A 27,026-nucleotide genomic window follows, 5' to 3' on the forward strand; every position below is an offset into this window, starting at 1 on the left:
ATGTTCTGGGAATTGTAATGGCAGTATTGCAGCAAACAAAATAAGGTTTGACTTCAATACACTTGATGGTTAATTTTACTTGTCAACTTGATTGGCGACAAGGTGCTCAGATTAAGCATTATTTCCAGCTGTGTATGTTTCTGGATGAGATTAGCATTTGAATTAGTGGATTCAGGTAGCTCTAACACTAATCCAAAGGAAGGGTTCCACCAACCCTCCCCCGCAAGCTGCCATTCAGAGGGAAGTGGAGAATGAAACCTAATTCCAAAACCGACATTACAGTAGTCACCACTCTGCCCTTTTCTCTTAAAATATAAAACATGAAAGAAGTTCATTTGAGAATATATTATTTATTAGACAGATGCCTATGGGGAGTGGTTTGACAGGAACTAGACAACTCTTAGACCTCAAATATCTCCCCTTCCTTAAAATCTGTTGTGTTTTACTTTGGAGCATGAAGACTTTGAGGTTTCTGAGAGTGTCTGCTACCCCTGTAAATATCCGTGGGAGGGAAAATATGTTAAGCCCTCCTCAGCTGGGGGATTATTTTCATCTATCTGAGGGCAAAGTCTTGTGGGAACAGGACAAAGAAGGAAGGCGAGATGCTCAGATGGGGAAAGAACCTTGATGTGAAGGCTGTTTGCAAGGGGTATCCAGAGAGATACTACAGATACCCCCCACTTTTCAAAAGTTTGTATTATGTCACTCTGCTTTTATGAAAGACCTCCATTAGTACCTGGTTTTGCTAACTGAAAGAAATCAGAAGAAAATTTTTTTCTTTTATGAAAAAAGGGGAATAGCAAAATAGTGCTCAGTGTTTGCTTTTCAACAAACCAGTACAGAGGCAGTGCACACCCTGAACAGCAAGGGTGGCTCTGCCAACCTTCTTTCATGGGAAGTACATTCAGCATCTCAGCAACAACTACCAGAGCTTTGAATGATCTCTGAGTACCTGTGCTTTGTCTCAATTTATTTTGTGTATCCATTAGCAAGATGTGTCCTAAGGTATCAGAAAAACCTAAGAGATTGTTTTTGGTCCTGAGAATGTCCAAAATTTTTTTCCAAATGAATTGATGACAATTGCCTCTTCACTTTATATCATTTCAGCGTATGAGAAATTTCCCAAGAACACTGCTTTTGGATAGTGAGGGAAACCTGTATTGACTTCAGCATTCACTAAGGTTTGCTTCTGTCTGTCCATATCATGGTGCTGGGGTCCCCTTCCAAGGCCATTCACTTTCCGCCCCCCCCCCCCGCCCCGCTCCTCCCCTTTAATGTGCTGCAGGCTGTACCTCTTAGCCATTATCTGAAGCACTTATGCATACTCATCCATCAGGAAGCGTCCCTTTCTCTCTTTTGCCCTCTCTCTGTCCTTTTGGCTCGCCTTCTTTCTGCTCCATTTAGAAATGTTGACAAGGCATTGTTCGCTGCTGACTAGTTTGGTTTTTAAGTTTAGTTATTAAGCGGCTCTTTTGTTGTTATTGTTGTTTTCCGCAGCACTGGATCTTAATAGCTGCTGAACTGCAAATAATGAAAAAAGCAAACAACTAGAAAAAAGAAAATGTTGAGAAGTAATATTTCCCAAATAATGACACCTGAGCTGGCAGAGCAGGAGGCATTTCAGTAGTATGGATTGCAGAGGAGATAACTGTTAAAATCTTTGAGGCTGGAATTCCATTAGTGGCAATGGGGAATTACGGAGTTTATGTGTCTGCTATTTTTAGTGGAGAAAACTAAGGGATTGTAATAGCACAGGCTTGCTACATGTTTCAGGCATTCATTGGGCTTAGTGGAGAGAAGTGTTTAAGTGAAGAATGGAATTGTGAAAAAGAGGGCAAAGTGTGTGGTGTATAGTGTGGGGTGTTTAGGATCACTAAAGAGAAAAAGCGATGATGAGAACACTTACGAAGAAGGTAGGAATATCACCTGTTATACATTTCCCCGCTTTATATCTTTAAAGACAAATAAATAAATATGGAGAATGAAAGTAGTCCTTAATTAAAATAAGAATCACATTTCCAGTTTTCTCCTTTAAAACTTTGTTTTCATGATCATGAATAATAAACAGCTTTGGGATTTTACAAGTCATATTTCCTATCAAGGAGGAAAGCCCTTAATTCAAATTTCTGACCAGGATAGAGTAACTAAGGCTAGCTAGAGGAGGCAGTGTACAAACATGGTTAATATGCTAATTGTTCTTCTTCAGCTGTGGGGGATGGCCAGCTTGCTTTCACCTGGCATGGGATGAGTGATAGTTTGCCTCACTGTACCAAGTATTCCTTTAGGTTTAGAGTGGTTCCAAACCTGAAACACACACACACACACACACACACAATTTTTCCAAATCTGGAATTAGGTAAGCTCAGCCATGCTGTCCAGGCTAAGGACACTTAGGAAGCACACCTTTAGTTTTTAGAGTGGTTTTAAGATAAGCCCATGGTCACCCTGGTGGCCTCAGCTAAAAATAGATCTGATTCCCTTAATTTAACTTTGGAAAAAAAAAATATTTGAAGTCTCTGGAATTGGGTGGCTTTGCCTTAATGCTGCTTCCAGGTGCCCAAGGATCCAGAGTCAGAGACTTACAAATCTACACTAATCCTTACAAACTCTATGAGAGTCAGGGCTGTTGTAGAATTTATTTGCACAGGAACATATCCCAGGCTGCCTAATTAAACCCCATATTACCTAAGAACATCTGGCTGATATGAAGAACCTTGGGGCAGCAGGAGATGCAGATTCTGGGAGATAGAGTTTGATGGGGCAGAACAGTGGAAAGAAGAAATATGAGCCAGTTACTGAGCACTTTAATGTGCCAGACACCAAGCTAGGTGGTTCATGTACATTTTCTCATTAAATTCTTATAATCATTATATGATATAGGCATTATGACTCCCATTTTCATGTTAAGTAAAGTGACATTCAGAGATGCTGAACAACTTGTCTACTTAGAATAGAGTTGCTGAATAGTCATACCAGGACTTAAACCCCTGTCCGTCTGAACTGAAAGGCCATATTATTAACCACAGAATTTAATTTTCCACCAAACTTAAGAATAACCTCAAATTTTGTTTTAGTTATTCACCCCAGACCAACAATTTGGGAAACATTTTGCACTATAAAATTGCATGCTGCCTTGCATGAGTTAATGCTGAACATTTATGCAATTTTAGCCAGTTATATTCCAATTCATCTATTGTTATCTTTCCTGAAGGAAAGAGGGAGGGGTCGTCGGTGAAGGGGGGAATCCCTCATTTACCATTAATTTGTGTAAAAAAATTCCATTTGAAATGTCTAACAAATTGAATTAAATTGAGAAAGGTCATAAGAGTTTATCAGTTGAAGTCATCAAGACAGCAGTAAAGAAAGTAGTTAGGGGGCTGGTTTTATATTAGCTGGCAAGCCAGCCAGGTCACTCTATTAAAATTCCAAGAAAGCCTGCATCGCAGTGCTGCTCAATGTGACAATTAAATGTAATATGTAATTTCTTCCACTACCCATTACATTGATGGCCAAGGTAGCCACTCAAAATGAAAGCTACAGGAACGATTAATACAGGATAGTGTGGCATGTGTGTGGTGAGGCCATGTGGTTTGTTTCATTACAACATATTAGTCCCTGCTATTTTCCTCTCCTTGGTGGCCAGTCTTAACTTGGAGCTGCAATCTCAGTCCTAATACATTTATTCAACTTTGTTTATCATTAATGTGTAACTAGCAGTTATGTCTGGCTCCCCATTTCCTAACATTGATATGTCATCCAGTCATTCACATCTCAAGAGCACAGTGCATAGGGTTATTTTACTTCACAGTTTACAGTTACATATGTATTTATTTTTATCTTAAGCAAGCACGTAAGCAGTTTCATTGAAAGCTCTTCATGCAAATGGTTCACTGGCTTGACTTGGAGTCAAGGAGCCTTGCATCCAGTTTCAACTATGTGGCCCACTGGATGTTACATGCAGAAGTAGTCCCATTCCCCCACACCCACAACTGTGTTTGCTGTCTCTAAAAAGGGTTATTTCTTTGACTAATCCCAAAAGGTTCTTCCAAATGAGCAACCAATGGTCCTTGAGTACAATAGGTCAAGATATAATCAAGAAAAGGTATTCAGTTCCAGGAATAAGATTAATATAGAAACAAAACCAGCACTTTTCTGAATGATGAAACAATCAAAGTTCAAACTTCTAAATTGGACAAAATAATGAGAGATATTGTATTGTTTTAAAGGAAACAAAATTGTATTTATCTTTTTGTTATAAGCAGGAGGAAATTATTTCCTGTACATTTTATGGGTGAAGGGTTATTATCAAAGGTATGCAAAGAGCTATTAAAGTCAATGGGAAAAACATTATCATCTCAACTGAAAAAGACATAAATATAGGTATTGGTTGAAAAAAATTAAAAATCAACAATATCAAATTTTCAGAACTTAATAATTTTAAGTGTAAAATATGTCATACTTTTCAAAGAGTTCATCTTATTATTATTATTATTGTTCAGTAGCCCCATCCATCTTAAAGGAGAAACCAGTGCATTTGAAATCTTCAGCATAAACTTTTAAATCTCCTTTTTCTTTGTGAGAAATATCCACTATTTTAAATTTTATATGAATTATTTTCCTAAATTTTAAAATTTTGCTACATGTATATGCATGGCTTAACAACATGTTATATAGGTTTGCCTATGTTTAAATTTCATATAAATAGAAACATAATGTATATATTATTCAGTCACTTCCTTCTTTCACCCCCAAAATTATTTTGTTGTATGTAAGGATTTATCCATTTATTTTTATTTCTAAATAATATTCCAGAATTAAAAACCTATCTTGGGATGCCTGGGTGGTTCAGTCAGTTAAGCATCGGCCTTCAGCTCAGGTCATAATCTCAGGGTCCAGGGATCCAGTCCTGTATTGGGCTCCTTGCTCAGTGGAGAGCCTGATTCTCCCTGTCTGTCACTCCCCGTTTGTGCTTTCTCTCTCTTTGACAAATCAATCAATCAATCAATCAATAAAATCTTTAAAAAATAAATAATAAGAGTAAAATATATTTCATTTGCTCATTCTACTGTTGATAGGTACATTTAGTGTGATTTCAGATTTTGCTGTCACAAATAATGCTTCTGGAAGCATTCTCATAGAATTATACTTGTGTACATGAACAAGAATTTTTCTCAGGTAAATATATCTAGGAGTGGAATTACTGAGTCATAAATAGGATGATCATTTAGTGTATTGCTCAACCTGAAACCTTTTGAAAAATTAAAGGAAGTAATATAAAAGATGATTCCAAGAAAACAAAGGTAAGCTGGACACACCCATATGTATGGCTACCCGCATCATAGTATACAACTACATCCAAATTTGGAGGCTAATTCCAAATTGGTTTCCTACGTTGTATCAATTTAACCTCTGATCAGTCATGTCTGAGGGTTCTCTTGCTCTCCATTTTTTTCAAGGATGTTAAATGGGTTATTTCCTTGCTATTTACTAAGATCGCAAATATTTGTTGTTTTTACATTTATTAGTCATTTATTTTTCCTCTTAAATATTTATTTATACAATAACTTTATATCTTTTGCATACTTTTCTTTAGAATGTTTGCCCTTTTCTTAGGATTCCCATCAATTATAAAGTTTTCTTATACATGTGGATGTAGTTCTGAGGTCTTTTTTTTTTTTTTAAGATTTTATTTATTTATTTGACAGAGTGAGGGCAGGAACACAAGCAGGGGGAGTGGGGGAGGGAGAAACAGGCTACCCACTGAGCAGGGAGCCAGATGTGGGGCTCAATCCCAGGACTCTGGGATCATGACCTGAGCCGAAGGCAGCCGCTTAATGACTGAGCCACCCAGGCACCCCATTTCTGAGGTCTTTATTCTGTTTATGTCTATCCCTGTGACAGTACCACAATATCATAATTATAAAATTATGGTAAATTTGATGCTCTGCGGTTTTGCTGTGACATAAATATATTTCCATTTTTCTTGCCAGAGATTCACTAAGTCCTCTAATATTAAGTGCCTTTAAATAATTATGAAAAGTTCTCAGCTAATATCTCTGTAATCATTACTTCTTCATTATTGTCTTTATCTGAAAGTCCAGTCAGATGCATGTGAGATCTTTTCATTTCATTCACCCTCCCTTAATGTCTGTTTCATGTTTTTCTTTTCTGTAATTGGTGATTTCTTCAGACCTCTTTCAGTTTATTAATCCTCTCTTCATCTGTGTCTAAACAGCTGTTTTAGCCTTTCCTTGAAGTTTGGATTTCAGTGATCATGTTTTTAATTTCTACAACATCCATTTGATCCTTTGCCAATATGTCATCAATTTTAAAATCCTCTGGTTTATTCATAACACTTTGTACCCTCTATTTTATTTCTTTAACTTTTAAGCATATTTATGTATTAATATTATAATTTTAGTATCTGTAATCTTTGCAGATATTGTTAGTACATTCTTGTTGCTGCTGACCCTTAATCATAGGGGAATGTTTTCTTGTGCATTTGATGAATTATGAATGTGAAGTCCATTGAACACTTCCCTCCCTTTTAAATTATATTCCTGCTCCATATAAAAGCAAAATTAAGAGAGCCGTGTGTGTGTGTGTGTGTGTGTGTGTGTGTGTATGTTTTGTTTTGTGCGTGTGTGGGCAAGCATTTTGGTTTCTTAATTAACCAGTGCATGTCTCACCCTTCAGGTATACTAGCTCTATGCACAGGTTTATGATTCAAACGTCCTTGTAGGCTTTTTCTCTTATTCCTGGTTTTTTGTTGTTTAATAAAACTCAGGCAAATTCTGGCTCCAGTTTGCTCACCCAGTAAATCACCCAGCAAATCACTCTCTGATCTGTTTGAAATATACAGAATCTTGTACTCAGTAATTCAGAATAAATTTGAAATATGTCTTAAAATATGATAGTATATGACAATTATCTTTCTCTGATTGACTTATTTCACTTAGCCTAATACCTTCTATCCATGCTGTTGCAAATAGCAAGATTTCAGTTTTTTGAAGGCAGCACAGTATTCCATTATATATATATATATATATATATATATATATATACACACACACACACACACACACACACACACACACACCCCATATCTCCTTTATCCACTTGTCTGTTGATGGACATCTAGGTTTTTCCATAGTTTGGCTATTGTGGACATTGCTGCTATAAACATTCGGGTTCACATTCCCCTTTGGATCACTACAAAGATCTCCTTTGTATCTTTAGTGTGATTGCTGGGTGATATGGTCACTCTACTTTCAGCTTTTTGAGGAACCTCCACACTGTTTTCCAGACTGGCTGCACCAGCTTGCATTCCCACCAACAGTGTAGGAGGGTTCCCCTTTCTCCTCATCCTTGCCAACACCTATTGTTTCTGACTAGTTAATTATACCATTCTGACTAGTGTGAGGTGGTATCTGACTGTAGTTTTGATTTGTATTTCTCTGATGCTGAGTGATGTTGAGCACTTTTTCATGTCTGTTGGCCATTTGGATGGAGACACACCATAAAAGACTCTTAATCTCAGCAAACAAACTGAGGGCTGCTGGAGGGGGTGGGGGAAGGATATGGTGGCTGGGTGATAGACTTTGGGGAGGGTATATGCTATGGTGAGTGTTGTAAATTGTGTAAGACTGATGATTCACAGACCTGTATCCCTGAAACAAATAATACATTATATATTAATAAAAAATTACTCTAAAATATTAAGTCTAAATAGAGGAAAATAAATTTAAAAGGCATTTTAATAAAATTCAGGTTCATATTAAAAAAAAATGACAGTATAAATAGGCCACAAAGCAAATCTCAACAAAAGTTAATGGGTTAAAATCACAAAGAATGTTACTTGATGACAGTGAATTTAAGCTAGTAGAAAAAACACTTTATAAAAATCATGATTTAAGTTAGAAAATATTTTCAAATTGAATGATAAAATATGACATATCAGATCATATGGGTTATCACTAAAGCTATGACTGGAGGGAAATTCATACCCTTACATGTATATACTAAGAAAAAAGGAATAAATGAAAACCAATGAGCTAAACATGCCTATGAAGAACAATTAAATATAAATGAAGAATGAGAAAAATAATAAAAATTAACAAAGAAGCTAATACAGAAAATGTATTGGAGATATTTTTAAAAACTCAAAAACTTGTTTATATAAAAGGTTAAATTGATAAACTTCTGGGTAGACTAAAATAGAAAGTACAAACAATATTAATGGAGATGATAAAATTATTTGGATCCTACATATTTTAGGATGATAGTATAAAATTATAAACTTCACAGCAATAAATAAAAAACATAAAAGAGATAATATTTCTAAAGAGGAAAAAATAAAAGAATACATATTACATAAGAGGAAAACCAAAATCTAAACAGAATTTGAAAGAAAATTTATCCATAAAGAAATCTCTAATACCAGATCAGATTATCAGTGAATTATTCCAAATATTTAAGAAATAATTTCAATGTTACATAAAAAATTCTCAGATAAAATTAGGAAATCTCCCTCTCTCTCTCTTCTGCCTTTTTCCTCCCTCTCCTTCCCTCTTTCTTTCTTTTTTCCCTCCCTCCCTCCCTCTCTTTTTCTTTTCATAAGACCAAGATAACCTGCAAGCGTTCTACCAAAAGAAATTTAAAATAACAGTATCCTTATGAGCATATATTTAAAATCCTAAATAAAACATTAATAATAAAATCCAATTTATATATAAAAATGCATCACAAACAAGTTATATTTAATTCTAGAAATTCAGAGTTGGTTTAATGTAAGAAAAAACAGTCAGCATATTACATATTTGCAGATTAAAGGTGGGGGGGGGTAGAGAGGCAGGAAACATGATCATCTCAACAGGTGCAACAAAGATATTTGAAAAAAATTCAATAATAATGCCAGATATGGCAGGGATATTGGAATCACCAGACTGGGAATTTAAAACAACTATGTTTAATATGTCAAGGGCTATAATAGGCAGTATGCAAGAATAAATGGACAATATAAGAAGAGAGATGGAAATTCTAAGAAATAATTTCAAAACTGTGAGAGATTAAAAAAACACTGAAGCATAAATAAGACTGCCCTTGATGGGTTCATTAACAGACTGGACATGGTTGAGGAAATAATCTGTGAACTTGAGAATATGTCAATGGAAACTTCCCACACATGAAGAGAGGAAAAAATACTGTAAAAGAAAAGAAGGAAGAAGGAAGGAGGTGGGAGAAGAAGAGGGGTAGGAGGAGGAGAAGGGAAGAAGAGGTGGAGGAGGAAGAAGAGAATAAGGAAGACATCAAAGAACTGTGGGACAACTACAAAATGTGTAGCATATGTGTAATGAGAAACCAGGAGAAGAAAGAATAAGAGGGACAGAGGGAATATTTAAGGCAATAATAGCTGATAATTTCCCCAAATTAATGTCAGACACCAAACACAGATCCAGGAAACTCAGGGAACACCAAGCAGGATAAATTCAAAAATGATAGCAAAAACAAACAAATGACACCTATGTATAAAATTTTCAAACTACAGAAAATCAAAGATAATACAGAAGCTGAGAGAATACTTCTTAAATCATTCCATGAGGCCAATATCATCCTAATAACAAAACTGGACAATGGCATTGTAAGTAAACTACAGACCAATAATGTTCATGAACATAGATACAAAAATCTTCAAGAACATATTAGCAAACCAATATACACCTGACAAGTAGGATTTAATCCAGGCATACATGGTAGGTTCAATCTAATCCATTACATCAACAGGCTAAAGAAAAATCACATAATGATATCAATGGATGCAGAAAAAATATTTCACAATATCAACATTCATTTATGATAAAAACTCTCAGCAAAGTAGGAATAGAGGGAACTTCCTGAACTTGATAAAGAACATCTACAAAAAGCTATAGCTAACATCATACTTAATGGTAAGAAAATACAAGTTTTCCCACTAAGATCAGGAACAAGGCAAAGATGTTCCCTCTCACTTCTGTTTTTCAACATGATACTAGAAATCTTATCTAATGCAATAAGACAGGAAAGGGAAATAAAAGTTATACTGATTTAGAAGGAAGAAATAAAAACTGTCTTTGTTTGTAGATGACATGATTGTCTATTTGGCAAACCTGGAAGAATTAAAAACTCCTGTAATTAATTAGTAATTATAGCAAAGGTGCAGGATACAAAGTTAATATAGGAAAGTCACTTTGGGGACCCCTATGTGGCTCAGTCAGTTGGGTGGTTGCCTTCAGCTCCATTCATAATCTCAGGGTCCTGGGATTGAGCCCCGTGTTGGGCTCCCTGCTCAGTAAGGAGTGGGGAGACTACTCCCTCTGCCCCTGCCCCCCTGCTTGTTCATTCTCTCTCTCTCAAATAAATAAAATCTTTAAGAAAAAAAATAATAAAGTCACTTTCTTATATACCAGAACTGAGCAAGTAGAATTTGAAATTAAAACACAGTACCATTTACATTACTACTCAAAAAGTTAAATTGTTAAATATAAATCTAACAAAATGTGTATAAGATATGTATGAATAAAACTATAAAACTCTGCTGAAAGAAATAATCTAACAAAATTTGTAAAAGATATGTATGAATAAAACTATAAAACTCTGCTGAAAGAAATCAAAGAACTAAATAAATGAAGAAATATTCCATGTTCATGGATAGAAAGACTCAATATTGTTAAGATGTTCATTGATTCCAACATGATCTATAGATTCAGGGAAATTCCAATAAAAATCCCAGTGAGTTATTTTGTGGATATTGATAAATTGATTCTAAAGTTCACAGAGGCAAAAGACCCAGAATAGCTAACACAATAATGGAGAATAAAGTCCAAGGACTGACACTTTCAACTTCAAGAATTACTATAAATCTACAGTTATCAAGAGGGTATGGCCAAACTATTGAAGAAGCCCAGATGTCCATCAACAGTTGAATGGATAAAGGAGATGTGATATATATGTATATCTGTATATATATATGATATATATACATATATATAATATATGTAGGTATATATACATATATGTACATATGTATATATGTGTGTATATATGTATGTATATGCATTTATGTATATATGTATATATAATATATGTATATGTATGTATATATGTATATATAATGTATATATGTATGTATATATAATATATATGTATATATGTATGTATATATAATATATGTGTATATATATTATATGTACATATATATGTATATATGTGTGTATATAATATTAACATATATAATGAAATATTACACAGCCATCAAATAATTGAAATCTTGCCATTTACAATGATGTGGATAGAACTGAAGTGTATTATGCTAAGCAAAATAAGTCAATCAGAGGAAGACAATTATCATATTTCACTGATATGTGGAATTTAAGAAACAAGGCAGAGGATCATAGGAGAATAGAGGAAAAAATTTAACAAGATGAAACCAGAGAGGAAGACAAACCATAAAAGTAAAAGACTCTTAATCTTAGGAAACAAATTGAGGGTTGCAGGGGGTGGAGGGATGGGGTAACTGGGTATTGAACACTGGGGAGGATATGTGTCATAATGAGCACTGGGTATTACATAAGACTGATGAATCATAAACCCGTACCCCCGAAACAAATAATACATTATATGTTAATTTAAAAAATGATTAAAATGATAAAAAAGAGTATGATATTGGTAAAAGATTAGACAGATTAATGGATCAGAATAGAAAGTCCTGAAATAGTGTCCATAAATATAGGTAAATGATTATTGAAAAAAGAGACAAAACAGAGATAGTTTTCTCAGCAAATGGTGCTAGAGCAGCTTAATATCCACATGCAAAAAAGTAAATCTAGACACATAGAAATAGACCTTACATCATTGTCTGTCTGTCTGTCTGTCTCTCTCTCTCACCCAGACCCACACACACACACACGTCCTCTGAATGGACTATAAATCTATATGTAAGCCATGAAAAGACAGAGGAGCTTTAAATGCATATTACTAAGTGAAAGAAACCAATCTCTAAGGCTAAAAACTGTAATTCCAAATATATGACACTCTGGAAAAGGCAAAACTCTTAACTACATAGTAAAAAGATTAGTGGTTGCCAGAAATCTGGGAGAAGGGAGTGGGTGGATAGGCAGAGCAGAGAGGATTTTTAGGGCAATGAAACTACTGTGTGTAATACTATAATAATGGATACATGTCATTATACATCTGTTACAATATCAAGATTGGACCCTAACATAAACTATAAATTTTGAATAAAATGTGTCAATGTAGGTGTATTTATTGTAACAAATGTACCACTCTCATATGGAATTTTGATAGGGAGGCGATGCATATCTAAGGGCAGGAGATATATGGAAAATTTCTATACCTTTCTCTTAATTTTACTAGGAATCTAACACCGCTTTAAAAATCTATTAAAAATTATATGAACAAGAGGACAAGAAGAGTTAAGACAATGTTGAAAAAGAAAAAACTACCACATATTAAAACTTATTATAAACCTTTAATATTTAAGATTAGAGTTACTGTAAGGATAGTAAGTAATATAGTAGACAGAATAAAAAGCCGGAACAGCCCATAAAAAAATAGACTTAAAAATAACTCCTGCAACAAAAATGGCACTACAAAATAGTTGGAAATGCATTCTTTTTTTTTTTTAAGATTTTATTTATTTATTTGACAGACAGAGATCACAAGCAGGCAGAGAAGCAGACAGAGAGAGAGGAGGAAGCAGGCTCCCTGCTGAGAAGAGAGTCCAATGCGGGGCTCGATCCCAGGACCCTGGGATCATGACCTGAGCCGAAGGCAGAGGCTTTAACCCACTGAGCCACCCAGGAGCCCCTGGAAATGCATTCTTCCCCCAAAATTGCATTAGTTCAACTAGATATCTGTAGGAAAAAAACCCCAAAAAACAAAAAACTGAAACTACTGCATGCTAACAAGAAATAAATCTAAGGGTTATAAATCTCAAGTTAAATATATTATAAAAGTTAAACAAAACTTTTATAATATATTTGAATATTCTCATGGACTTGGGATAGGTAAGGATTTCTCAAACAAATCACAACATACTCTAATTATAAATGAAAAAGACTGCTAAAGTTAACTAGATTAAAATCGGGAATTTCTGATCATGGAAAGACAATTTTAAGCAAGTAGCTGGGGTGCCTGGCTGGCTCAGTCAGAGGAGCAGGTGACTCTTGATCTTGGGGTTGTGAGTCCAAGCCCCTCCTCCCCCATGTTGGGAGCAGAGGTTATTTAAATACATAAAAACTTAAAGTCACAAAGGCAAGAAAAGTTATTCAGCAACAAAATGCATATGTACAAAAAATATAAAGAACTTCCTATTGTTAAAGGAAATACAGACAATTCAGAAAAAAAAGGGCAGGAGAATCTGGTATTTCACAGGAGACGGTATCTAAATGGTCAATAAACATGTAACTCAGTGCTTTAACACACTAGTCAACAGAGAAATGCAAATTAAGGCTACAATGAGGCATCACTACAATGGCTGGCTGGAGTGTAAACTGATGTTTGAAAAAAATACTGATGTTTTCTAATAAATCTGAATAGATATAGATATAGATATAGATATATATGAGGGAATTACTGGGTCATTATATATATCATACACACATATATTATATATATATACATATACATGTATATGTATATATATGTGTATATATATATATATATATAATGACCCAGTAATTCCCCCTTAGTATATACCCAACAGAAAAGTGTGCAGCAATAGACAAATACAAGAATATTCATACTAGCACAATGCTTAATAGCACCAAACTGGAAATATCCCTGTTTTATAATGGATAAAGAAACCTGGTATATTTACAACTGATCCTTAGACACTAATAAAATGAACAGCTATTGCACGCAAAAACGATGAATTTCACATTTGTATAGAATTTTGAAAACAGACAAAAGTTGTACACAATAGGGGAGTTGTTTACTCTGTTGAGATGGGAGGTATGTGCTTGGAAAAGACCAGAAAGGGAGACTCGGATGTCAATAATGTTCAGTTTCTTCATCTGGTGGTATTTCCACTTTGTGATAATTCATTGAGTCATTCATATATGACTTACACACTACTCTCTTTACTTCGACTAGAAGATTATTTGTTACTAGCTTAGTGATTATTGGCCAACTGATCAATTACCACATGCCCTATTATATCATCATCATCAACAACATCATTAAAATATTGGTAACCTGGGCAGTATCTATGCTTCCTTTGAAAAAAATAATTATAAATCAGATTTCTGTCCTCGTGTGGTATGGTCAAGGGCAAAACCATAACATGATTTTTACAAATTTCTGCCTAATTCTTACCACTTTCAAATTATTACTGTTGTATAAGTTTACACGGTAGAGCCTAGTGCTACATCTCTGACAGATTCTCTTACCATTCTTCCCCTTGTTCACTCCTCTCCAGCAACACTAGACTCCCAGTTCCTCAGTTGTTTTTCCTTACATCTGGAAAGAACTTCACTCAGATACTCAAATGCCTGGTTCTCCCACTTGATTCAGATTTCTGCTGCAATATCACCTCAGAGCAGCCTTTAGGCTATCCTATGCAAAGTAGTACTCTTTTTTTCTGTTCCCATAGCCCACTTAATTTTTCGCTGTAACACTTATTACTATGTGAAATTTTGTTATACATTTATTTGCTATTGTTTATAATCCCCCCTTAGGTGTAAACTCCACGGACACAGGAACTTTGTTCTGTTCACTGCTACATCTTTAGCACCCAGAACAGTTTCTGATACATGGTTGGTACTGAATTATTTGAATGGCTGAATAAATGAATGGTTCATTTGTAATAGTGAATGAAACACCACAGAGACAAATGGCTTGGTTGATTGGTGGCAATTTATTTGAACTAACACCACCAGACTCTGGACAGCTTCGTGTTAACCCACCTTTGGTTTATTTTGAGCAATCTTAAACCTCAAAACTCAGACTTGACCATCCTCCTCCTTTATCCTGCTGTGCATATGCTATTGAATTAATTGCACAGTCCCTGGCGGGAAAACATTAAACAAACAGAACCCAGAGTTGCTATGCTGTTAAAGCCAGAAGTACATCATTCATTATGTGAATAAAATACATAGAGAATAAAATAGCCACAGAGTAATGGGAGTTTTATTCTCTCTCTATTCCATTTCACTCCCTCTCTATTTTACTTACGTTATGAAATGATGCTCCCGCCGCTGGCTGATAAATGTTGATTAATCTGATGGAGAGTTGGATTTGTTAGCGGGCAAAAGCAATGTAAATAAATCGAGCAGGTGAACTGGAGTTCACAGTGTCATTTCTGAGATTAAAGAGCCTGTCTAGCCCTCCAAGCTCACTTATTACAATCAGGATGCATGCTCTTCTTGTAAACAGACCGAGTAAGCCCCTTCAAGCAGCTCAACAGTGTTCCTTTTGTGTGGTCTACTGCCTGTTTCTTTGGCAAGTTTCATCTCTTGGAAATTGCCTGTACTGTCAGTTTTTGTTTCTCCTCTTGGAGCTAGAATTTGATGGAAAGGAGGCTAGACAAAATAGATAGGTCAGTTTTTCTTTTTCAAAAACATCCAGACAGCCAGTCAATAATTGCATTTATAATATGCAAGAACTTAAAATATGCAAGAACTTAAAATATGCAAGGCTCTGAGCTAAATGCTTGCAAAATAATAACAATAAAGAGAACAAAGAAAGCAGCAATAGTAATTAACACCTATATAGCAATTTACTGTTTATAAGGCACTTTATTTACTTCATTGGTTGATGCTTAAAGTCATCTTAAAAAGTCATCTTATTTACTTCACTGGTTGATGCTTAAAGTCATTTAAAAATCATGTTATGGTTTTGCCCTTGACCATACCACACGAGGACAGAAATCTGACTTATAATTTTTTTGTCAAAGGAAGCATAGATACTGCCCAGTTTACTAATATTTTAATGATGTTGTTGATGATGATGATATAATAGGGCATGTGGTAATTGATTAGTTGGCCAATAATGACTGAGCTAGTAACAAATAATCTTCTAGTTGAAGTAAAGAGAGTAGTGTGTAAGTCATATATGAATGACTCAATGAATTATCACAAATATCTAGGTCAGCCAGGTGTCCTCAGCCATGTCTCCATTTGAAATGCATTTATGCACTTATATAATGGATTGATTTTTTTTCCCCCACTTTAGGTTCTGCAGGAGGCTCTACCTTTGCCCCAAATTTGTTACAAATTTGTTATAAATCCGTGGGAAGCTTGTGGTTTTCTTTGCATTTCTGGCTCTGGGTACTGGCTCTTCTGAAAAATCACTCCCCTTCCCCCACCATAGCTTTGTTCCTGTGATTTTTCTCTTTTCTTCTCTTGGGCATTGGCTTAGATATGGAATTCAGACCTGTTTCTGCAATTGTCCTTCTGGTAATAAGCTGCACTCTTGAGCAGAGCTCTGACATGTATTCATGCATACCTTAGAAGGCTTGGCACCTACTCCCCTTGAAGGTTCCCCTTGCAGCTTCCAAGACACTAATGGTTTTTGGCCTTTTTTTTTTTTTTTTTTTTTTAGTTTTTGTTGCCTATTCTTTTGATGTCTCATCCAAGAAATTGTGCCAAGACTAACGTCAAGGATCTTTTGGCTCTGTTTTCTTCTAGGACTTGTATGGTTTTAGGACTTATATTTAAGTCTTTGATCCATTTCAAGTTAATTTTTAGAGAGGTGTAAGACAGAGATCCAGTTGCACTCTTTTGTATGTGGATATCCGGGTTTCCCAACACTGTTTATTGAAGAGACATTCTTTCCCCCATTGCGTGCTGTTGGCATACTTGAAAAAAATTAGTTGACCATATATGAATAGGTTTATGTCTGGGTTCTCTATTCTACAATAAATAAATGGAATGACATTAAGCCAAATAACTTCTGTACAGGAAAGAAAACAATAAATTGAAAAGGTGACCTACAAAATGAGAGAAAATATGTACAAAACATATATATGATAATCTGATCCAAAATTTATAAATAACTCATATAACTCCATAGCAAAAAAAAAAAAGCACATAATCCCATTAAAAATGGACAAAGGCCCTAAACAGACATTTTTCTAAAGAAGACATACAAATGGTCAATAGGTATATAAAAAGGTTTTCAGTATCACTAATTATCAGGGCATGCAAATCAAAACCACAATGAAACCCCACTTCTCACCTATTAGGATGGTTACTGTTAAAAAAAAACAAACAAACAAAGAAGAATAACAAGAGTTTGCCAAGAATATGGATGTGGAAACTGTTGGGAATATAAAATGGAGCAGCCATTATGGAAAGTGGTATGGCAGTTCTTTAAAACATTAAAAATTGGGGCACCTGGGTGGCTCAGTGGGTTAAAGCCTCTGCTTTCGGCTCAGGTCATGATCCCAGGGTCCTGGGATCGAGCCCCGCATCGGGCTCTCTGCTCAGCAGGGAGCCTGCTTCCTCCGCTCTCTCTGCCTGCCTCTCTGCCTACTTGTGATCTCTCTCTCTCTGTCAAATAAATAAATAAAATCTTTAAAAAAAAAACATTAAAAATTGAACTACTATATGATCTAGCAATCCGACTCCAGGTTATATACCAATGGAATTTAAATCAATATCCATAAGAAATATCTGCACACTCATGTTTATTGCAGCATTATTCATAATAGCCAAGGTATGTAAACAATGTAAATGTCCTTCAATGTATAAATGGATAAAGAAAATGTGAAATAGATAGATGGACAGATATAATGAAATATTGTTTAGCCACAAAAAAGAAAATCCCATCATGTGTGACAATGGGGATGAATCTTGAGGATACTAATAGTAACAGAAATAAGCTAGAAAGAGAAAGACAAATATTGTATGGTATCATTTATGTGGACTCTAAACAAAACACAAAAAATCCCCCCAAACCTCAACTTTGCAGAAACAGAATAGAATGGTCACTGCCAAGGGTTAGGGGAAGGGGGAAATGGGGAGATGTAGGTCAAAGGGCAGACACTTTCAGTTATAAAAGGGATAAGTTCTGAGGCTCTAATGTACAACATGTTGACTAGAGTTAATACAGTTATTGTATACTTGAGAGTTGTTGGGAGCAACTTTAAGCATTCACACCACACACACATACACATACACACACAGTTACCTATTTTTAAGTGAGATGATAATGTGATAATTACCTTGATCTTGGTTGGTAGTCCTTCCACAAGGTATATATGTATCAAATCATCATGTTGTATAATTTAACTATATATAATCATATTTTTAAAGTATTCCTCATGCTCACAAAGATACTGTTGGTTGCTTTGCATTGTTATGTAGATGGGTTTCAGCCCCAACTGTCACTCAGCCTTTAACTTCCAGAATTTGCCTCCCATGAGCCTGTACCAAAAATTATGGTCATAATACCATCACTATATATTGATAACAATACTAGGATAGAGCAGAGGTTCTGAAACATTTTTTCCCACTCCTTCGGCCAGATGACATTGCCAGAAAATATGCTCCACTGCTTTCTTCATTTATAAACTTAGAATGGCGGCTGAAATATGTTGGTGAGGAAGGTGGTTCTGGTATCCAAACTCTCAAGTAAATTTTGGCTCTGCTGGCCCAGTGTGAACGAGTCTCCCATATACAGTTCTAAAGATTGGGTGCTGCACAAAGTCTTCCAAGCCAAGGATATAAAGGGAAATAAAAATGCAGCCTGAAGTCTAATCTCTGAGACATAAACCTTGATTTAAGACTGAGTCAACAAAGAGGAAAGTGCACCCTTTAGATTAAGTGAGGGGGCACTGTTTTGAATTTGAACTGACCACTATACCTACCAGCTGTTGTCCTGAGCATGGTCTTTGACAAGTGACTTAATTGCTCTGTGCCTCAGTTTCCTCAGCATGAGGACTAAATGAATTAATGTATGTGAGACGCTTAAGACTAATAATGAAGCACCATTTTTGGTTGGTTGATTCAGCAGCTCTCTCTCAGCTCTCACTATGCCCCAGCCACCTAATAGCTAGCAGTAGCCTGTTGAGTTTTCCCCAGGGTACTCTAAGGGAAAGTCACTAGGTTCTTGGGCAAGCTCTTTAAAATGTATAGGCTTGACTATCATGCTCCTCCCTTTCTCCTTCCCCTAATTTCTGCCTGGGAGGGGATGTGATGCTGGAGGTGCTATACATATCCTACGCTGTATTGTATGAAAACTACATGCTAGGGTTGGGAGCTGGGAAAATAGAAGGAGCTCCTGTATTTAAGGGTATGGTTAAGACACAAAACCATCCTTGGGAGGTCTGGTCCTGGAATTTTTATTCAGTGAAACAGATATGTTTATGCCTTGCATGTTTCAGCAACATTAGTGAGGTTTTCTGTTTCTTGTAGCTGAATGTTTTCACGACAGGTATAACTATACTACTAATTATTATTACTATTATCATTTTCTGTGAGAAAAAGGGAAATAACATCTTATGTAAGCAACCTTCAGAGACTGAGGAGGGTAGTTCGCTTTTGGTTACATCTACTTTACAGGTGAAGAGTCTGAGCAAATTCAATTGCCTATATTTCACAGCTTGTAACCAATAAAGACTGAATTCATACCCATACACCTGCCAGCAGATTTGGTTTTCTACTACTGCATGCTGTTGCCAAGTTTCCATCATATGGTTGCACTTTAAAAATACCATCTAATTGTCTTAAATTTAAACCTTTTTTTTTTTTTTTTTTGGCATATGTGTGAGCTATGCTGTTGAGAATCCATTGAGCCTTGAAGGTATGATGTAACGTATTAAGTACATGGTCTAGTTATCTACATATCTAGCATCTACATATTCAATTCAGGATCATTCTAATGCTTTACACAATAATATGAAATTATTGAGTGGTGTAGGGCTGAATCTTGACTGATGATTAAGGGGGCACCTGGGTGGCTCAGTGGGTTAGGTCTCTGCCTTCAGCTCAGGTCATAGTCTCGGGGTCCTGGGATCGAGCCCTGCATCGGGCTCTCTGCCCAGCAGGGAGCTTGCTTCCCCCTCTCTCTCTGCCTGCCTTTCTTCCTACTTGTGATCTCTCTCTCTCTGTCAAATAAATAAATCAAATCTTAAAAAAAAGAATGATGATTAAGTGATACCTTTGTTAAGTTGTACTTCGCATTCAGAGATTTCCCCTGCACCACCAGATAACAACTGGTTATTCATCACTGTTAACTACTGTTATTAGAGTAATAATAGCAAAGGTTTTCTTTCTGCACTTTCAATGGGCCATGCACTTTTTAAAGTGCTTTATATGTATTACTTAATTGAATCTTCACAGAAACCCATGAAATGGACTCTATCATTATTTTCATTTTTCATTTGAGAAAACAGAGATGAAGACAATACATATATTTCTCAAGTAAGTAGTAGACTATGTTATAATGCAGGCATGCTCTGAATGTTCTCAATATTTATAGGGGGGGGAGAGCACATGGTACTTCATCCCCTTCTGAATGACTTCCTTCAGCAGGGAGGCCTCATGAAATGATATTAATACACAGCTAGGTCTTGAGGCTGAGCCAGGGGTTTCTTTTTGATATGTAGGGTGTATAGTGCCCAAGTTTTTATATCAAATATTGGGAAGCCTTGGGGAAAGCATTAGCAAAACCTATCTTGGAGAAAAAGGAGCTATACTCCAGCAGCCCTGAGCATCAGCAGTATATGCATGGAGCTTTGGGAGGGGGCATCTGATTCACAAACTCCTGCCATCACACATGCACATCCTGATCTTTACTTTCCTCCCATTTCTATGGGTGTCCTTTCATGTATCTTACAAGGACATTAACCCAGCATCTCCTTACTCTCTCTTTATTAGCAGCTTTATTGAATAATAATTTATACCATACAGGTCACCTGTTTAAAGTGCATAATTCAATGTTTTTTATTATGTTTACAAATATCTGTAACCATCATCACAGTCAATTTTAGAACATCAAGTTTAGAACATCACTACAAAAATAAACTGTACCCTCTATAGCTATTATCTCCCCAGCCTTCTCTTTCAAAGAAGCCACTAATCTACTCTCTGTCACTGTTTTCTTATTCTGGACATTTCATGTAAATGAAATCATATGATATGTGGTCTTATTTTGGTATCAGAATATTACTAGCTTCAGAATGATTTGGGAAGTATTCCTTCTACTTTTTGGAAGAACTTGGGAAGAATTGGTGTTAACTCTTTTTTAAATGTTACAATTCATCAGCACAGCTATCTGAACGTGAGCTTTTCTTACTGGGTAGGTTTGTGATTGCTAATAAAATAATTTCATTTATTATATGTCATGATGGTTAATTTTATGTGTCAACTTTCCTGGGTCATGGGATGCCCAGAAATTTGGTCAAATGTTATTATGAATGTTTCTCTGAGGGTGTTATTGAATGAGACTAACATTTAAGTTGGCAAACTGAGTAAAACAGACTTCCCTTTCTAATGTGGGTGGGCCCCATTCAATCATTTGAAGACCTGAACAGAACTTAGGCTGACCCTTCACTGACTAAGAGAGAATTCTTCCTGCTTGACATACTTTGAATTTGAACATTGTTTTTTGGTTTTTTGTTTTCTTGCCTACAACCTAAACTGAAACATGAACTCTTCCTAGAGCACTAGCCTGCAACCCGTTTGGCTGGAACTATGCCAAATGCTCACTTAGACTGGAACTAAACCATTAGTTCTGCTGGGTCAGCAGCTTGCTGACTCACTCTTCAGATCTTGGGACTTGCCAGCCTCTATAATCATGTAAGCCAATTTCTTATTATAAATCTCTCTCTTTCTTCTCATATACATATATACAATATACATACATACACACATACACACACATATGTACACATACACATATACGTATATTTCTCAGTGGCACATAGGATATATTTTGTAAGGTATGTCAACTAGGAAAAAAATGTCAGTTTTTACCTAGAAATGTCTTTCTTTCACCTTCACATTTGAAATACCATTTTTCTGGATATAGGAGTCATTTTTTTGTTGCAGTTGGTGGTGGTGTGTAGTACTTTGAATACCTTATCACACTCCTTTCTAGTGTTTATTTCTTTTGTTTTTTAAAAAACATCATTTATTTATTTTAGAGAGTGTGAGTGAGTGCAATCAGGGAAGGGGCAGAGAGGGGGGAGAAAAATCTCAAGCAGACTCCCGCTGAGTGTGGAGCCTGATGTGGGACTTGATCTCAGAACCCTGAGACCATGACCTGAGCTGAAATCAAGACTGGATACTCAACTGACTGAGCCACCTAGGCACCCCTGTTTGTTTTGTTTTAGAACAAGAAGCCAACTGCTAATCTTACTGGAACTCCCTTGTGAATGATAAGTCATTTTTATCTCACTTTCAAGATTTTCTCCTTGCCTTTGGTTTTTAGAATTTCTATGATGATGTGACTGTTTATGCATGTGCTACTTGGTATATATCCTACTTGGAATATATTGAGTTTACCAGACGAGGTTAGTGTTTACCTTAAAATTTGAGAACTTTTGACTATTATTTCATCGAATGCTCATTTTTTCTCCCTTTTCTCTCTCCTTCTTGTACTCCCAATATGTTTATTTTGTTGTGTTTCTGGGTTTCAAGATTTCGCTGAGATAATTCATCTTTCTTCACTCTTTTTCTCTCTGTTATTTGGATTAACTAATTTATTTTCAAGTTTACTTATTCTCTTTGATGCCAGTTCAGATGTACTGTTATGCCCCTCCAGTGAATTTTTCATTTCAGCTTTCCAGTGTATGGGCTATATGTCCACTTTTTTGCATATTTTGTAATTTTTGGTTGGGAACTGAACATTTTAGATAATGTGTTGTAGCAACTTTGGATATTGGACTTTTCCTCTGGGACTTGTTACTTGCTTGTTTGTTTAATGACTGGAAAATATCTTCTTTATCTTAGTTATTATTTCTCTCTTTCACTAGAATACATACTATCTGAGGACAAGGATTTCTAAAGATTGTTGCAAATGTAGTACCTAAAACAACAGTTGACATATTGTAGGCACCACATTGAGACTGAATACTATGGAAGCTATAACATTTCAAACTTAGAAAATAGACCCAGTTTGGGGCACCTGGGTGGCTCAGTGGGTTAAAGCCTCTGCCTTCGGCTCAGGTCATGATCCCGGGGTTCTGGGATCGAGCCCCGCATTGGTCTCTCTGTGGAGAGCCTGCTTCCTCCTCTCTCTCTGCCTGCTTCTCTGCCTACTTGTGATCTCTGTCTGTCAAATAAATAAAAATAAAATCTTTAAAAAAAAAGAAAAGAAAATAGACCCAGTTCTCACAACTTGGATTTAGAATGTTCCTAGATTCCATTTTATGAATGGATTTGGCGCATTTAAATGGGATATGCCTTATCAGACAATTACTGAGAATGCTCCTCTTCTCCTTTTCTTTCTCTTCGTCTTTGCTTCTTCTCCTTCTCCTTTCTTTATTTCATTTGTTTCTCTGCTGTGCATGCTATCTTTTCTTAACATCCATTTTTAGACTTTTATCCAGAAAAAATTTCTTCCTACTTGCTGTTGAGTCACATATTAAAAAATTGGGGAAGTCTTTTCATGGTTTCTCCTTCAATCTTCTAAGAAAATTTTGATCGTTTGCAAAGAACCCTAGGAAAATATTATATTTCATCCTTTTTTATGTTTTATCTATTTTTATGTTTATTTAGAGAAATAAAACTATATCTGGGATTATATACTCTTTAAATATTCTTATCTAGATCTTCAAGTCCCCAGGAATCCTGATTTCTTCTGATGGATGGTATGATTTTCAAGAAACATCAGAAATGATAGATAAGGTATATTAATGAAACTTAGCAAGATTTTTGCCACATTTCATTTTAATTTTGCAGAAAAAATGTTTTTCAGTTACCTAAGTCAGTAGAAATTTACCAGAGATTTTGATGCAAGATTTAATTTGGTTTAATTTAATCAGATTAATTTCCTCTTAAGAATTAATACAGTAGGACAGGGAGAGAGTTTAAGGTTTTGACTGATGGAAAGAAAGAAGGCTAAATTTTGAGTAAGTGGCCTTAGTTGGGTGCTGAGGGGAGGATGGCTGGCTGGGTAGAATTCCTGCAGTTTGGGCCGTGAGCTGGACTGATGACTACATGGACAAATGGGCTCTTCACAGCACATCAACTCTAAGAAGAAAGCTGGGGTGAAAGGAAAGAAGGACCAAAAGGAAACTGCACGATTCCAACAAGAGCCATCACTGGTCTGTGCATTCTCTTATAAACATGCTTTTCCACAAAACCCAAAGGGGCCATTGCATAGTCAGGGTTAAATCACTTAATTAAAATATTTGACTTGTCATGCAGTTTACACACTCATGCAGTGATTGGGTGACTGTGTCTATGGCATCTTCACAAATGGTGAAATAATGGACAGTAAAATAATAAGCTATAAGCTCTCTCTTTGTCACATTTGTTGCATTGTTTATCACATCTGTTGTTTTTTTTTTTGAACAGTGTGATGATCAATTATTCATGACAGAATGATAGCAATTTCATAATAATCTCACTCAGAGATGAAATCACCCTGTCCATTGAGGTGCCCATAGACCCTGCATCACTAGAGTAATAAGTCACTGTTAAGCACCCTCTTGCTCTGAGCATTTCTTTCCATCTTATTTGTCCAGACTTTTAAAAATTACTGCAGAAGAATTCTGCACTAGTCACTAAAGCAGATTACAGCACTAGTCACCATGCCATGCTTAATAAATGACCCCACTGCTATGTTCCAGAAAATAAATATAAAGTAATGGATATTTGGAAGAGAGAGAGAAACAAACTGGAAATACTCAGAATTATTATTATTATTTTTAAAGGGTATAAATGTCATTTAATTGTCCTGTTCTCAAATGGTTGGTCAGGGATGAGGTGGGGGTAGGGGAGAGGTCAGAATTCCATCTCTGAAGAAGCAGGAACTAGCTCAAATTCACAGTTGATGGATGTCTAATGTGCCAGTGGAAATAAAGCTGATTTAAGGGAAGACAATGAGGTCTGGTAGAGTTCAGGGTAATTCTTCAGGGATCAGGAGAATCATCCTCCCTGCTAAATTAAATTGAGGTCAGAAACAACCCTGGTGATAAGGGTAAGGAGCAACACCTTATTCTGCGGGAATAAGCTTGAGGCATTTTTAAATTTCTGGTTTGTCTTTATGTTTCCCTTATTCATTTGGTATGAAATCTGCTATTTCTAAAACTGACTATGATAATTATATTAACTTTTTTTTTCCTCTGAACATTTTTTTCTTTTTGAATTTATAGTTGTCTTTAAGCAAATCTTTTTTGTAATCAACACCAAAACTTGGGAGCTAAATTTCTTCTAATTTTTTCCTAATATGCTATAGCCTTTTATGGGATTTCTGGGTTGCACTATTCAATGCAATGGGGAAAGACTGGTCTTAGGTACAATGTAAAGTCGACAGCTGTTTTGGATACTGAGTCTTTTGTTTTTATATTTCAAACTTGTTCATACTGTGCATTTTGGGAGCCTAGAGCCATTCTATTCCACAATCAAAACTTGTTCTCAGACACTTTTGTTTCTACTAAGGTCTGATAAGACAATTATAGAATTTCCAAATTATAAGACATCATAAGTCCCACTATTTCATGATGATCATATAAATAACAGCATAGTTTCCTTCCTCCCCGGCAGCTTTTGTATTTCAATATCTAACTAGTAAAACTCTCATAAGGGAATTTTAAGTTCATGAAAGTGGGGGAGGTTATTTTTTACGTGGGGTCTCCTGAGGCCTTTTCAACAATAGTGCACAGATGATCACTTAATAACAAGTAGGATGGATGAGGGAATAAAACCTCTTGGCCTCAAATGAAAAAAAAAAAAAGACTATCAGATTATCCGTTTCTGGATTTTGTTTTTCACTAATTGAAAGTCATCCCTCCAGGAATTCTTTTTCTGAGCTTTAGGAGAAATTTCCAGACAGTTTCCTGTCCTGCAACATCTCATAACCTCAGTGATGTACTTTAAAGAGTATGTACTCCCAGGAATGCAATGAGGTTTTATCTGGCATTTCGATTTCAGTCCAGTTTGCATTGACTGCTTTGAGTGATGTGTTGGAATAGAGTATCGTGATATAGTGAAAGAGGGGGTGAATAGAGAGAAAGAGGGTAAATTTTGATTCTTTTATATCTTAGTCACAGGATGGTTTTGGTCTCAAAATGAAAGTGTGAATAACCTTAAATTCAACTTCTTGTAACAACAGATGACTTAAAAACTTAATAGCTTCTCGATTCACTTTGTCACCACTTTAATAAAATAAAGAGCACTATAGTGGGAAATAAAAGAGTTTTAAAGAACATGGATTAAGGTTTATAGTTGATTCAAATCACCTGCATCTAGTCCAAAGCAAGTAACATTATAATAACAGTGATATTCCTTGAATAAATAGCATGAAGTGCTATGTTCTAAACAGATGTTTTGGCACTGTCCCTTCAGAGTTCTGAGGAGGTTGAAGTAATTTGAAATATTATTTTATTTCCTTCCTATAGCATTGAATAAGATTGTCTTTAAAAGCTCACAGTCACAAATAATTGGCAAATTATGAAACTGCTGTCACAGTGGGTGTACTAACATTATATATACATATATATATATGTATGAATACATATATATACATATAAAACTATATATAGTGACTTGATACTTCATATTAAAAACCTCTGGGCTATTTAGATTCTGAGGATAAAAATCGAAGTTGGAGTAGTGATCATAAATATGTAACAAAATTATTATTCATCTAATTAGGTAGATTAAAATACTCCATTAAAAAAGGATGAAGGGGAGTGAAGTTGCAGAAAGAGTAAGTCCAAGAAAGTATAAAGAGAAATATCTTGAAACAAAGGCTCAAGCTACTAAAGAAGATTATGAAGAAAAAATTTTAAGAAAAAAAATTACAAATATTCTGGAGACACATAAAGATTTTTAAATTTTTTCTAGTCTTTCCAT

Source organism: Martes martes, assembly GCF_963455335.1.
Source record: "Martes martes genome assembly, chromosome: 13".
NCBI classification, from domain to species: domain Eukaryota; kingdom Metazoa; phylum Chordata; class Mammalia; order Carnivora; family Mustelidae; genus Martes; species Martes martes.